The sequence below is a fragment of the Monopterus albus genome, unplaced genomic scaffold, assembly GCF_001952655.1.
Source record: "Monopterus albus unplaced genomic scaffold, M_albus_1.0 scaffold31.1, whole genome shotgun sequence".
Lineage (NCBI taxonomy): Eukaryota > Metazoa > Chordata > Actinopteri > Synbranchiformes > Synbranchidae > Monopterus > Monopterus albus.
In genome coordinates this window covers 2,582,631-2,597,816 of record NW_018127911.1, presented here as the reverse complement: position 1 = coordinate 2,597,816, position 15,186 = coordinate 2,582,631, and the positions used below count along the sequence as shown (strand labels likewise).

The window sequence follows — 15,186 nt, the reverse complement described above, 5'->3', positions numbered from 1 at the left end:
TTTTTATAGGTCACAAGTGAAGCACATCTGTTTCCACTTGTCTGCGTTTCCATACAAAACATTTGAATAGATTCTTCACCTATATCCCTGCTCCCTTGTGCTTGTTTAAATCAACATGAGTCTCATACATCAAACCTCAGAGAGAGCAAAAGGCTGTTTTGTAGCAGAGAGCATTTTTCTGAAAAGGTTTGATTATAGAGCACAGTTTAAGGAGTGCTAAGATTCTTAAATGTTGACTTCTCGACACAGTTTGCTTAAGATGATTTGTTTATGTAGTGTGGTCTCTCAACAGTCAACTTATTTGACAGTTGTGCAAGCCAGTGCCCAACATGCCCACGCTGGACCTTGGTTTTTTTCAAGTCTGATCTCAAAGCCCCTCATGTGTTTGACTTCTTTTTAATTGCTTCCTGTCTGCTGAGTCAATTATAGGTCCTTGGCTCTTTTAGGCTGGGGGTGGGGGGTGTGGGGGGGGCTGACTAGGGTGACTTTTTTTTTAACAAACGTAGTGATTAAATAACTGAAATTTGAGCAGAATGATGAGATCATTCATTGAGACTTGATTTGATAATATTTTACTTGGTTTGCCTGCTTACATCACACACATGGTGATTCACATTTAGACAGAAGCTGATTTCATGGGCTACCATTCTTAAGTCTGTTTAATGGGAAAAAAGGGAGAGAGACAATGAAAACTATTGATTCAAAAAGGCTTAGGATGGTCTTACTCTTTTATACATTATTGATTTTGGGTTAGGTGCATGCTGGTGTAAATACCCAATTGGCATTGTACAGTATTTAACACCAAATATAAGCCTTGAGGAAAACACTCATTCAGGATACTTGTGAAAATAAGGGTGGTTGATTATAATACATAGTAAAGTATTATAATGATAATACAGGGCAAATAATAATGGTATCACTTTAAAATAAAATCACTGCAAGTCTAAATAAATACATAGGGGTAGTATTCAGATGTTCATGTCAAAATTCATTTTTACAAGCAAGTCAACAACCAAAGTAAAAAAAAAAACTTTAAATGATCTATTATTAATTACCACATTGGCCACAGGCTGAAATTCAGCATCCTCATACACACTTGATGAAAGGCTTTGTGAGCATCCAAACATGCAATATTTACATTACACACAATAAAAGCTCTGTTTTTTTTTTTTTGGTAAAACCCCCATACAAGCCGTGTTGCTTCCCTAAATAATCTCTGTGCCTAGTTCAGCCAGTGCAGACAAACGACAGCTCCTCAAAGGTGCTGCAGAAGTGAGGTCAAAACTCTAAGCTGCACGGTTGCCCATGGCTACATAAATATTAACCGAGTCTCCGCTGTGTAGAGAGGCCTTCTTTGATTATGAGTCTACTCCGAGAGTATGATATCCAAGGAGACCACTAAAGCCAGCTTGACAAAATTGATGAGAGAATACCGAGAGACCCTGTGTAGATGTGACGTGGAGGAGTTTCACTTGGTTTGGAACAGATCAAGCTGCAGGATTTTATGCAAACAAAGCAGGGAAAGGAAGATCACTACCTTGCAGTTCACATACTTGAACATTCGCTTTGAACCTTTGTTCTGTAGTGGCTGAGAGAGATGTGACAAGAGGAAAAAAGGGACCTGCAGTCCCTCACTGCGTATTTTAACAGATTCTTTTATCTGCACTTTTCACCAAACCATAGAGAAAACTGTAAACTTACACAGTGTGTCAGCTACAGGAGCAGCCAGACAGATTTGAACAAGGTACATGACATAAGCAGAAAGGTCAAGCCCAGCAGAGTCGACTGAAATGAAAAAAATGAAGGTCACAAACGCTAAACGAACAAATGACTGAAGGATCGAGGCTGGATGCGGCTTTGTTAATTGTGCTCTGAAGCATGTAACTTGGCTGAATCTTTGTCCATCATCAGCGAAAGGACTCCGATTTGCCGGTGGGGGGGGTCAGCAGCAGTCCTGTGACTGGCCATGTGTGCCTGAGATGTCAATCATGTGCAAATATTTTGGGAAGGAACCAATAAGCATTGTTAGTTGAACAATTGAAGGTTAAGAGGAGGCTTGGAGCCACATGGGAAATAGGGGGACGCTTGGTCTCACCATGGATGGCTGAGGTCTGTCTGAAGCATCTGCCACTGTTTTCAGCAGATATAAAAACAGAAAGACATTACAGTTACATCTTCACCATCCTGCAAACACACACACAGAAAACTTTCATTTTGTTGGATTATGCTTGATATTTTAATGCTGTGATAATGTCCCCTTGTTTTTCACCTTCTGAAATGTTTTTGAGCAGAGTGAAAGAGCCAGTATTTATTATGCACCATTTGGTGAGTGATTATGTGCAATAGTGTGCCACATTTGCAAGATAGGACTATGTCACAGTTTATCATAAACCCATAAAAGATTTATGTGTAATGGCTGTTACTTGTCAAAGAAATGACTGTAAAAGCTGGGGTCACACACAAGGGGGTTTGTAACTAACAAAAAAATGTAATGATTCAAACATATCTCTGTATTCACCTGTTTATCTGGTGGTGAATTTTACAGTTCAGTGAATTATGTTCATCCAGATGAATGGTAATATAAGTCTAATGCCCTCTGTTGACACTCTGAGGAAGCAGATTCAAATGAATTCATTCAAAATGGAGGTTTAAGTTGCTGCTTCAACTGAAGCCACAGAGCCACCACGTGTTTTTAGTCTTGGCTTATAAATAAACATTTCTCCAGATATGGATGCCTGCCGTTGGGTGACCTTTTATTACATTTGTTTTCTCTTTTTTGTCCCTTGCAAAAAAAAAGCTGTATTATTATGTAAAATTATGCTTATGAAAACATAAATCTGCCTCGACTTTGCATTTACCTTCACCTGGCCGGCGTGACTCAACTTCCCATTTCTCCATAATGGGTGAAAGACAGTTTTTATTGAAGCCAGCTGCGTACCCACGTTCTGCCTGATAATGTTTCTGGACAGAATTCCCGGAGCAGATCATAACATGTTCCAAGTCTTCAGCAAATGCAGAAATAAACAGAAAAGAATTGTGACCTGTGTGCTTATTTTATGTAGGTTTTCTGATTTAAAAACAGAGGCCCCTCGTGAAAAAGTGAAGCTACACAGCTACACTGAAAATTAGATTTTTATGTGGTGTTAATGAATATTGCAATTATAAACTAGACCCCAGCTTTATTTTGAAACTTGGGAAATTAGAAATTGTGTACAAAATGAACTGTAATGGCCTGTATTAAACAGAGAATACAAAATGTGGATCATCAACATTACATGTGGCTTACAGTAAGGAGTGCAACAGTCAAGGCCATGGCAGCCAAACAAAATTCCCTTGCCTGCCAAATGGTGTTGCGAATCATGTAAAAGAAAAGTGCAATAGACCTGGAAGAGAAATTCTCACTTTGACAAACTACTTGGCTCTACATAACAGCATCGGCTTGACCGCTGCTACTTGGGCCGGAGTGCTGTCCTATGGGGCCAGTTGGAGTGAGGGTGGGGGGTGGAGGGAAACCTGTACTTCTATTTTCCTTGTGATGCTTGGTAGTATTACGGCAGAATAAGTCCTCTGTCATTGGCTGAATAGGCTGGACTGCCTACTGTGACAGAACATGGGCCTCTCATGGCCAAAAAGAAGGCAGTGGTGCATCTCTAAGCAGAAAGGAGGCCAGAATGAAGGCGGGGTAAAATGACAACCTCTCTTCTTTTCTATATGATATTGTTGAATCTTCCAGTACTGTAAAAAAAAAAAAAGACCCGAGTCCTGCCGGGCATCATAATAAGTTGATGTGATTAGTCTGCTGCTGGTCCTACACGGTGTCTAGACTCCGAGTCATCGCGGATCAGAGTCCATGCCAGGTTTTTCTGGAGCCCTCTGCTCAGACAGCTCCTGCAGACGGCAGCCTGCTCTCCACTGCACTGGCGCTGTTTACTGGAAGTCTGCTCCGCGCTGCTTCCACCAAGTATCTCAACACTGTGAACGGGATCTCTTCCAGAGGCGAGCCGCTGAAACTTGCCCAGTCTTCACAGTCTCATTCAGAGGAGCCAGGAGGAGCAGCACCGACGGCTAAAGTAGCGGGGAGCTGTGTTCGTCTTCGCCCCTTAACCAGACACTGAAAAAGCCCCCCCCCCCCCTTTTTCTCCTTTTTTTTTTTTTTTTTTTTTTTTTGGTCCCCGAGCTCCGCCACTACTCTCCTTGTTTGTTGTTGCTGCTTCGGGGGTGAAGGCGCACAGGAGAGGCGACAATTGATGCTGCTCAGAGGCGCATGAGGTGTTGATGAGACTTAACGCAGAGCAACACCTTGCTTGCCATGGAAGTGTGTGTCCAGTATAGAGGAACGTTCGGGTCGAGAGTGGGACCTGCCGCCTGATAACCAGCCTCTGTCCCAGATAAGGGGAGCATGCTTCAGACCTACAGACTCACTCTCTTCGCCACAGAGGAGTTCCCATCAGACTGTCTTTCCACAATTTGACATTTCTTTTTTTACGATCCACATTTCCTTCCTACTGACTTCATTTCAACATTGTTTGGCTTCACTGCTTTTCAAAAAGGTAAGAGTAGTCCTCCCCTTTCTGCACACTAGTCTCATCGCACTTTATAAATCAGACTCTTAGCAGTATTTTGACAAGTTGATGTGGAGTGGAGTAACTTTACTTTCTTTGCTCGGTCACTTCAGAGCCTTTCATTTGCTTTCGGGACTCTTAAAAACCAACATTACTCAAGTGTTAAAGTGTAGTTTGCTACTTTAAAAAGTAAAAAAGGTCACATTTAACTTAGAGAATAGGTTACTTTGGCTTGAACGATGATTTTTTTTGGAATCGGAACACCTGTTATTGCAGTAAGTTAAACAGTCCGAGGGGTGCCGTGCGTAATTGAAAAGTGCTTCATCAAAACATAACCAGATGTGGATTGATTTGTTCGGCGACCGCGTTTGGATGAATGAAAACGATGCTCTTGAGAGCATTCACAGTCTAATCTATTACAACTGAGACTAAGCAATTTGTATAAAAACATAAAAAAGAAGTAAAGCATTGCCTTGTTGTAATGTTTAGTTCTGTCCAGAGATCACCTGTGCAGCGGGTCACATGCGTGCGTCATGAAATCAGTCAAATGTAGAAATAAAATGAAAACATTTACAAGGGGGGGCGTGTTTGGGTGTTTAGACTTAACTCAGACCCAGTCGGCGCAGAGTGGCAGTAAAATTAGATCCTTTTACTGCACATTTATTATTTAGGCCTGCCGTTTCGGAACGCGTCTTACCAAAAAAGAGTAGGCAGCAGAAGCACACATGCGGTGTCGGTGTGCGCCTCTTGGCCCGAGAAAGACACAGCGCCCAGCCGGTAGTGCACGGTGGGCTGGAGCTGGAGCAGAGCAGCAACCCTCAGTCATCGATCAGTGCATTCGGGATAAATGTAGCTCCAGTCTCCACATAACCTGCCCTCAGCTTTTTGTGTCTTTTGGTTGTACATCTAGTCTTAAGAGAAAGACACTGAGAGAGAGAGAGAGAGAATTAGGCACGGAGGCTGGATTAGGGTCAGTGAATGCGAGTAATTTCTAAGTTTGGTGTCTATAATTAAATATAGAACACATTCATCCTGGCTGCTCAGTAGTGGGGTATAGTGTTACTGTAAAATGTGACAAAACGCGTTTAAATGATCTTATACAACAATCGTGACTGAACAGGCAAAGTTGCACAACCTTTTCTAACTGTATATTCCTGAGGTGAGAGGAAACAAAAGAATAAACCAGGGGGATGAAGTGGCTTATCTGCAGCACCACACATAACAAAGTGACAGCCACTTAAATACACAGGCAGCTTAATAATAGGTCTTGGGTTTTCAGGAATGTGTATGCAATAAGCTAATGCATGCTTTTATCAGGCTTCAGGGGCTACACTGCTACTTCAAGCCTTTTTATTGGGGAGCTCCATTTTCATCTGTTTGTGCATAAAAAAAATGTTTGAATAATGCAAGTGCAAATTTGGGAGGAACACATTAGCATATCAAAGTGGCCAGAGTCTTGCACAATGGAGGGAGCCATATTTTTTTTCTGCCAGTGGTTTTGGCTGAGACTGAAAAGGCTTGAGAATGAGTGCGTGAGCTGGTAAAACTGAAAGGCTTGTGTATCCATCCCCATCCTTGTAAGCAGTAGGGCCGTAAGATGTCTTGTGTATAACATAATGGTCTTATACTTGTATAGTGCCTTTCTATGCTTTACAGCACACTCAAAGCGCTTTCACACATTATTTGGCCATTCACACTCCCAAGCACTCACGCATTCACACACCGGTGACATCACCGGGAGCAACTGGGGGTTTAGTGTCTTGCTCAAGGACACCTCGACATGTTGACTAGACAAGCTGGGAATCGAACCGCTAATCCTCCGGTTAGGAAACGACCCGCTCTACCTCCTGAGCCACAGCCGCCCCCGTGTTTGTTGTATTTGTTAGTGTGGTGGTGTGGGGGACTGTGTCACAGCTTTCACACTGTGGGGTAATTGTACAGTGGCTCACGAAGAGTAAATAGTGTTCTTCTGGGGAAAGACATTGGTTCTAAGTAGAAAGGATGACAGAATTAAAAATTCTTAAACATGTTTTTGGATTCCTAATTAAAAGAAGAGCATTTTAAAAATTGCTATTCCGTTTGTTGGCGTCTGAAAAACAGGTGTATCTATGCTCAGTGGAAATAATACACAGTACTTGTGAATGTGGATTTATGAGGGGAGCTGCTTTCTCAGATGTCATGGTGCTTCATATCTTCAGCTCGAGCATGCCTGTGAGCGTTTGATTCCAGCATGAGAGCCCCTTTTTTTGAGTCCATAGCCTTGTTTCAGTGGAAGTGTGTCCGGTTTCAGAGAACTGCAGCCGCTCTTGATCTGCCAGAGCACCAGATTGCCTCTCTGTGCTTGTGCGTTCATCTCCGCTCGCAGATCAATATAGCTACTTCTTTGTGGGTTTGGGGGAGACAGGGTGCTACATATCACTCCATTCTCAGCTCTTTATATCACACTCTCACGGCACACGAGACTTTTAAGCCAGTGAGTGTGAATGAGTGTGAACACATCAAAATCTGTGACATTACGGACTGTTGATTTGTTTTCTGCTGGGATGTTTGTCTTCACCACAGACCAGTAGCTCTCTACGGATATTTGACCGGTGTATTAAACAGACTATAATGTGGCTTTCATAGTCTCAGATTTTTTTAAATTATAACAATAAGCCAGGCATTTCCACTCTGGCTTTATTAAGGTAATTTGTTATTAATTCAGCGTGAGCATACACACACACTGACTAGTGGCAGTTTGTTCACTTAGTTTTTGTGTTTTGCTCTCTCACAAGCATAGGTTTCAGCCTGTTGTCTTTGTGTGAGCAGCGATTGGTGAGTCCACAGGACTGGTTCTCACGTTGCATTGTGGCTGAGTGGATTGTTTGAGGCAGCGTTGGCCTGTAGGGATGTCGTGCTGTTTCGTACAGTGAACACCACCAAATTCAAGCTCATTATTCTTTTTTCTCCACAAGCATGACAGACTGTTTTGCAACGTGTGTAAGGAACGAGGGCCGACTTCACGTTGCAGTTCTTACAAATGATACATTAGCTACTCCGTAGCAAAATCAGCCTTAGCATGGTAGTTGTGAGTGCATCAGAAGTGAACGATTGCAGGGAGTTTAAGCATTTAAATTTACATCCCAGTGCTTATGTGGCGTGTAAATTGTGGGTTTGTGTTTTCAGATGCAGTTGTTTCTGTTGCTAAACCACCTACATGGAGCCATACTGTGCGGATAACTGCTCGCCATTAAGGGGAGTAAACAAGGCTGTAAAAGAAAGCTATGGCAAATTTGATGTAATGTGGAGGCCTTTGGTGGGCCTCAGTACCTCCCCTTTCATGACTGATTTTATTTTACGATTGGCAATCAGTAAAACGCTGTGCGCCAATGTGTCCCCCTCCCTGCCATTTTGTGAAACATTTGTTTCCACTTGCCAAAGGCCTCTAGTGCAGCAGGGGATTCAGCGCCCCTGAAATGGCAGGTGAAACTTTCTGCTTGCCTAAATAATTTGCTAGCAGAACATTACAGAGCAAGGACGTAGGCAGTAGAAAGTACGGGTTGTTTCAGACTGTGGTGACAAGAAACAACACGGATATTAGTCGACGATTCTCATGTAGCTCCCTGTGCACTGGTTAAGTGGCAGCCTCCCTGAGCTTATCTGGCATCTCTTTTTCATTGCTTCACTTGTTTGTGCTTCTCTAAAAGGTATTTAGAAGGAAAAGAAGTTCAAAGTGCAAAACTGGGTCATAAAACTCCCCTCCATCCTCTGGTCATAAAACGGTGTGTGTCGCACACTGACAGGGTTTTCAGTGTTGGCTCACAGACTTTACAATTTACATGTTGAAAGCACTGTGTGGGTTTCAGATAAGATATGCTGTGTGCTTTTAGCAGCGTGTGTTCTGGTCACACCCAAGACAAATGAAAGAAATGTCTGTCAATATACCGCTGTCAAAGAAGGATTTACTGAATTTTTGTAAGATTATTATTTTACTGATGAAAATCAAAGCCATCACACTAGTTCTGATTACTTTTTATCACGTTGACAATTTAAAGATAAACAGAAAATTGCGAGCACATTTGTAGTTTTTTCAAGAATAGTTTTCATAATTACACTTTATACACAATAGTGATTTTTCTCATTTTATTTGTTACGATTATTATTTTTTTATTTAAGATTAACATTTTAGACAACGCACGCACGCACGCACGCACACTGTCTTCGTTCTTTGTGCTATGTGAACAGGACCTGTTCTTATCTGTGCACAGCTGCAACACTGTTTGGGAAAATATTCAATTTCTGTGTGACAGAGGAGAACCTGGGAGGCAAGGCTCTAAGCAAACAGCACTTATTGCGACTCTGCCATAGCAGCCGAGAGCAAGGCCTGGCTGGGAGAGAGGGGGGATCTGCGGACGTCTGCCAGGGGAAGGAGTAATGTCTCGGCTGGATTATAGGAGAGCGAAGCACATCCACACTTAAAAGCTCTTTTTCCAACAAGACAGGGCTGTTATTTAGGGATGGTGTGGGTAAACACACCAGAGCAATATATTTCTTCCATATAGGCTGCTGTTGTCCTTGACAATTGTGACTCATTGGAAATGAAAAAAGTTTTACTTCCTGTGCTTCTTTTCTTGCTATATTTTGCCTTTTTTCCCCCAAAATAATTTCATGCTGGGCTGTGAGTGTTCTTCGGTATATTCAGACTGGCAATAGCAAAGTGCAAAACTGGCAAACAATGTTTAACATTAGAATTTCATTTTACTTTTGTTCAAACAACAGCAATTTTTGTTAAATTTGTTTTTTTTCCCCGTGCTTTACTTTAGATGTAGCTGTGACTGTCTTTAAAAGGATTTTCATAACTGTTGTGTTGAATTATTGTGTAGCAATTAAGTGAAATATGACACTCTCCTAGAATACCGAATACAAAATTCAAACCAGACGGAGATAGCATCAGTTGGAACAACCCACTAAAACCATAAAAAGCACCAATAGCATGCATTCCAATGGCTGAAAATGGAACTAAAACAGATTATGAATCAGTAACAATACTTAGTCGCTAGTTCTTTTTATGTGCGTGCATACTGATGTACTGCTTTAATTCAGAAAACTTCGCTGGTCGCTCACGTAGATTGAAATCGGAATGAGTCTGATTTTGCTTGATCAAATAGACCAAAGTGAATTCTCATGTTTTTTAAATGGAAAAAAACAGCGAGACTTGCAAATGAATGCACTGTAAAACTCGGTGTAATCCTGCCAGATACCATATTAAATCCAGTGGTTTTAAGTATACGCATCACTGAATATTTCTCCTTATAAGCTTATTTGGTTATCTGGTTAATGTGGAAGTCTGACTCATTTATAAATGATATTTTATTATACAGTATTTGTTGGGGGACTGTGAAATCTTTGTTCTCGCAGTGTAGTTGCCAAGTCAGATGGAGTTGAGCGTCTGGTCTGGGAGTTTCAGAGGAATATCACAGGCATGGTAAGTTGCTAAAAAACTAAGCTAATCAACAAAATAATTGTCTGTTCAATTGCTAGCATGCCAGAGACATCAAACACAGCCCAAGTTGAAAAAACAATCAAATTATCTCTTAATGATTGCTCACGCTGACAGAGGAGCACTTGCGAGTCAGTTTGGTTTGAAGGCGACATATGTGAGCAAGAATGAAGTTTGTGGTCGCTCACTCAGAAATCCTGTGTACATTTTTATAATCTACATAGATTTCCATCATCACCTGTAATGAAAACAATTTTATCTTATTATGTGGGTTTTGGCACTGAAACAGAGAGAACTGTATTAGACTATTAATTTCCTGCAGTGAATCATGAATCCTGCTGCTATTATCCTCTCAGTGCCCTCCATGTGTGGTCCACAAAAAATGTTTCTGTTTCCTCTTCAGACTAAAGTTTGGCCCCTATGTCTGCTCTTTCTCTCTCTCTCCCTCTCTCTCTTTCTCTCTCCCTCTCCCCCCTTCTCTTTCTTTCTGTCTCTGCGTAGATAATGTCTCTGCAAATGATTTAACCGCCCTCGTTGAGGCTCCTTCCAGTAATTGAACAAGCAGAGACTGGGTGCTTTACAGGAAAACAATAGTCATAATATCTCAGATCTCCACTACTCTGAGTCAACAGAACGCTACCTGCAACTGGACTTTATGGACTACTTCAAGGTCTGAGTTGAAGAAAGGAATCAGGTTTGCTTTCTCTCCAGCTTACAAAAAAAAAAAGAGTCATGGAAAATGTGGTTGCCATTAATGGCCATATAGTCGCAATATATTGGAAGTGTTGCATGATTGGAATGCATGTCTTGCACAATTCACCTGGGGGTAGAGTGCAGCTTTGGGTGGTACTTGGTTGACTTAAGAAGTGAGTTTGCAAGAGCGGCTAGGTAATAAGTAATCACAAATGTGTTTTGATGAACAGTGACAATGCTGGTAGCAATAAGTTGCACCAAAAATATGCTAATTACATGTAGATAACATTAGAATAACATTTCCACTAACCACTCGTACAATAAGTTGTTTCATTTACATAGTGTTATTATATTTTAGATGGACAAACTTCTTGAGGTATAAATATGGCTCATACCTCCACGTTTCAGCCTGAGTGTTTCATGTTAGAATTTGTTTTGTTTTTTGGCGGGTGGGGGCGGACTGGTGGCTTTGGTTGTGTTGCTGTAGAGCGGAATTGACCTTGTGTGTCTGAACAAGGTTTTTCTATGCCTTGTTTTATACAGAGCACTCTTAGACTGAAATGGCCTTAGGTGGTGCTGTTCTTGACAGAGATGCATTGTTTCAGGCAGCCAATAAACCACTGCACTGAGTGGCTACATCTGTGAACCTCATCTTGACTACAGTGCGGGTCTAGCAACAACACGGCAACTGTCACAGCTGCACCTGCTGCTGTCTCAGTACAGAGCCTCCCTCTCTGTTGCCCACAGAACCGCATCACTCTTCCCTCCGTGACAAGCCAGAGGCAGTGGTCTCTGCTTGGGTCAACTAGAGAGAAGCTTCTTTGGAAAAACATTTGAAAACAGAGGACAAAATGTCAGTCTTGAAAAGAGATGTTAAATAAAATTTCTGCCCTAAGGGCCAGGATTTGGCACCATTGGAGCTTGGGTATAAAAGTCCTGTGTGTAAAACACAATGGGGTTTAAGAGCTTTGGCTTGGTAAAACCTGACCACCATTTGAGTGTTCATTCTTCAGCACATTTATCCAGCTACAGTAACATTTTGGGGTATGATATGACAGCAAGATGTCTCTCTGTAATATTGTGAATGATGACTGCAGATAAATGGAGCTGACTCTACTGTACACACACTGCCCTGCTATTGTATTGAGGCCATTCAGAAGATGATCTTATAATCTAAAAGAAGATTCAAGAGCATTAAAGGCTTTTAAATCTCATATGTCATATTTGCTACTCTGCTTTTAAAAGTCACACAGTGAGGACCTTGGAAAACATAACTAAACCTCTAGTTTAAAAAAAATTTTGCACTCTTTATTTGGTTCAGTGAATACCTGAAAGAGAAAGCCAGAAGCAAGAAATATCTCACAGAAAAAGACTATTGGATCAATTGTACATCATAACACAGCCATCATGCTGTCTCCAAAAAAAAAAAAAAGAAGTCTATTGGAAAGGAACAATGCCGAGAAGATTTTCAACCTGGAGAACTAGTGCAACGTGTCACTATCCTGCCAATTTGAACTTAGGAGTGTGAAACACAGTGCAGGGACACAAGGAGCAGGGCTGATGTGAATAAAGATAGTGTGCGATTAACACAGGCAAAGAATGAGCGGCAGTGGCCGATGACTTCTCTTTACAGCTGTGCCAGGCCTGGCATTCACTTCTGTTGGATGCAGTTCCCTCTTTACTGCTGGTGGCGGTGGAGCTTAAGTAATGAACATCTTAAATACTGCACATAAGTTGAGCTTCTGAATGTGTGTGTACACAGAGATGTCAAATTATTCATGTGTTTTTAATGAAAATTGGAAAGCTTAATATTGACACTTCAGTGTGTCTCTGTATGAATTGATTGTTTTGGCATTTGCACAGGAAAACCACATATACGGACTGCCCTAATAATTCATCATGCCTCCTTCTAAATGAGATGTGAGGCGGCTCTGCTGGTGTGAATTCTGCTATAAATCACACATACCCTGCAAGCTTTATCCATTACATCGCCCTGTTTGTCTTATACAGCTATTCAGTCCCTAGCACTGGTTTTAGTAATTAAGAGGAGTGTGAGAACTGCAGCTTCTACTTCACACCTGGCCTGTTATCACTGAAAGTGAGATGTGGAGAAGCAAGAAAAAAAAAACTGAACTAGCCACCAAATGACCATCATGACCACATTACAGATTCCTCTAAATAAGGACAGCACATACATGGATAGCATATGCACGTTTGACGGTGTGACTTAAATATTTGTTTGGGCTAATATTAAAGTAGTCTTAAATTGCTAGTAACAAAAATAATTGTAAAATTTTAATAGATATTTAGCATTATCGCAGGGCCGCTGTCTGCTGAAGAACATATTTCTCCCAAATGTCGACCCTCGTGAGCTTAGACACAGCCTTGTTTTCAGGTGTGTGACAATGTATGTCTCAGCTAATTTAAAGTGGTTTTAAATAGTTTATGTAAGAAAGAGGAACATTTTGTCATTCTAGTCCGTATGTATGAAAAATTTTAAATCACCAAATTTGTAGATACATGTATTTTTAGACAGCAGAAAATAAAATGCTATTTTATATTTAAAAATGTATATATTTATGTAATCAGCCTTGTTACACTGTGACCCAGTAATTGCACAGTAGATGAAATTCTGGAATTCTAATTAGTTTTTTAAAAAGGTCAGGTTTTACAGACTGTTTTATAGCTTACTGCAACTACATAAAAACAGTCTATAAAACCTGGTATTACTTTTTCAGGGACCTTCCTCTTTTGGAGATCGATGACATTGATTGGTCGTCATTACTTAGTTAATGAAACGCCGGCAAGCTAATGTAAAATATTTTGCCTTAATCTACAGTGTGCCTCTGTTTGTGTTCTCATGAGAAACAACAGCCAGGAGCATTAAAGCAAAACCTCTGCTTTTGTCATTATGAGTCGCCCTGTTGTCCTTATGAATCACAGTGATAAAATCAAAGCAAGGTTAAATGATGACTGGACAAAAGCCCGGAGCAGGCTGCACAAATTCTCAAGTCCTGCATCTCTGTGCCCGGCACCACGCGTTTCGTTTTTAGCTTCAGCATCAGCAGCTGAACCAATGTGATGAGTGCTATTCTGTAGTAGTTGATGGAAATTGGGGGGGTTGGGGGGAGCAGTGTAAGGAGGACAGTCATTACCATCAAAAATAGGTCCAGCAGGCCCGGGGGTAGGCGAGGAGCTGCAGCTCCGAGAGGCCTTGACCTGCCTAAAGGATGGAAAAGTTTGCTGTGCTTTGGCCGATAACATCTCTCTGCCTATGGGGGTGAGGTAGTATATTTTGTTTAGATATTTAGCGTGGCTTTAAAGGATCTGCCTGTGATGAATCCCAGGAACATTTGCTATGTGGCAGTGTTGAAATGTAGTTACCAGACACCGAGACTGAGTCTAGTCAGCGAGAGATGGTGAATGTTGCAGACACCGCAACGCCTACTCACTTTACTGCAAGAGCCAAAAAAAGGGATCTTTTATTCTCTCACCTGAAAAGGCTCATGTGTTGCTGTGCATAGTAGAAGCAGTGTAACAACCAGAGGGGTGTGTACTCATTACTCGAGGACATTGCGAAAATATTCTGAATGCTCTCGGCTGCGTTCTTGCTCTTTAAACTTTAACAGAACTTAACCATTTTGCACCAAGACAAAGATGTGTAATGAAGCTTTCATAATACAATTTATGCAACTGGAGCGTGCAACAATGGCCCCAAACAAAAGTACTAATTGATGCATTGGATATTTTGGTGTATAAAATACAGAAGGATGACAAATCATCCTTCAAATTTATTACTGTTACCTCTTACCAGTGGTTTGCTATGTGTTCATTTAGTGAATGTTAGCAGTGTGTTTGCGTCATGACATCTCTCTCATCCAAATCAAGACATGCCTTCAGAGCTAAAGTTTAAAATTTTTCCAAAATGTTTTAGTGGCCGGCAAAAGTGAAATGCTGCCCATTTCAACTATTACTTTATTTATTAGTTCAAGAAAATGAGGTTTGTTCTGTAATTTAAAAAGACCGTATTGAGTAAAATGTAAAACTCTTTGCACATTATCAAGTGCATCTCATTTATGTTGTAACACACTGTTATACACAAAGACAACAATTGATCGATTATATTAACAGAAACGGGTCAAGCAAAGGTAAAACTCAGTCTATGACATCATCTACCAGCCATTTTAGTCGTATAAAACATCTGTCATCTGTACAGCTCAGCACATTATGATGCTCTAAACAGGGCATCGTGTTAGGAGACTGCCTCACAGAGATGCTCGCTGTTCAGAGAAGTTTCCTCCCCAGCAAGAGCCCTTGTCAAACTATTACCTTCTCTTTCACTGTGGGACTTTGTTATCGCACACTTTATATTCATAGTGAGCCTTATTCTCCTGCCATTGTTTCGTATAACTTAGAGCCATAGCAATTACACTTCAGTGGATTACCTATGCA

The 15,186-nt window shown here is 41.1% G+C and overlaps 1 protein-coding gene across 26 annotated transcripts in view; it reads left to right on the top strand.

Moving 5' to 3' along the window:
* The first annotated feature begins 4,128 nt into the window (after window positions 1-4,128).
* The window catches only part of adgrl2a (adhesion G protein-coupled receptor L2a), a 91,089-nt gene continuing 80,031 nt past the window's right edge, over window positions 4,129-15,186 (top strand). For 18 of the 26 annotated variants that reach the window (XM_020596699.1, XM_020596695.1, XM_020596698.1 and 15 more), the window contains exon 1: window positions 4,130-4,550. The gene's annotated coding sequence lies outside the window, so the exon portion shown is untranslated. Of the gene's footprint in view, window positions 4,551-10,550; window positions 10,736-15,186 lie in introns of those variants that run through there. The other 8 variants (XM_020596706.1, XM_020596693.1, XM_020596700.1 and 5 more) reach the window with 2 other exon arrangements.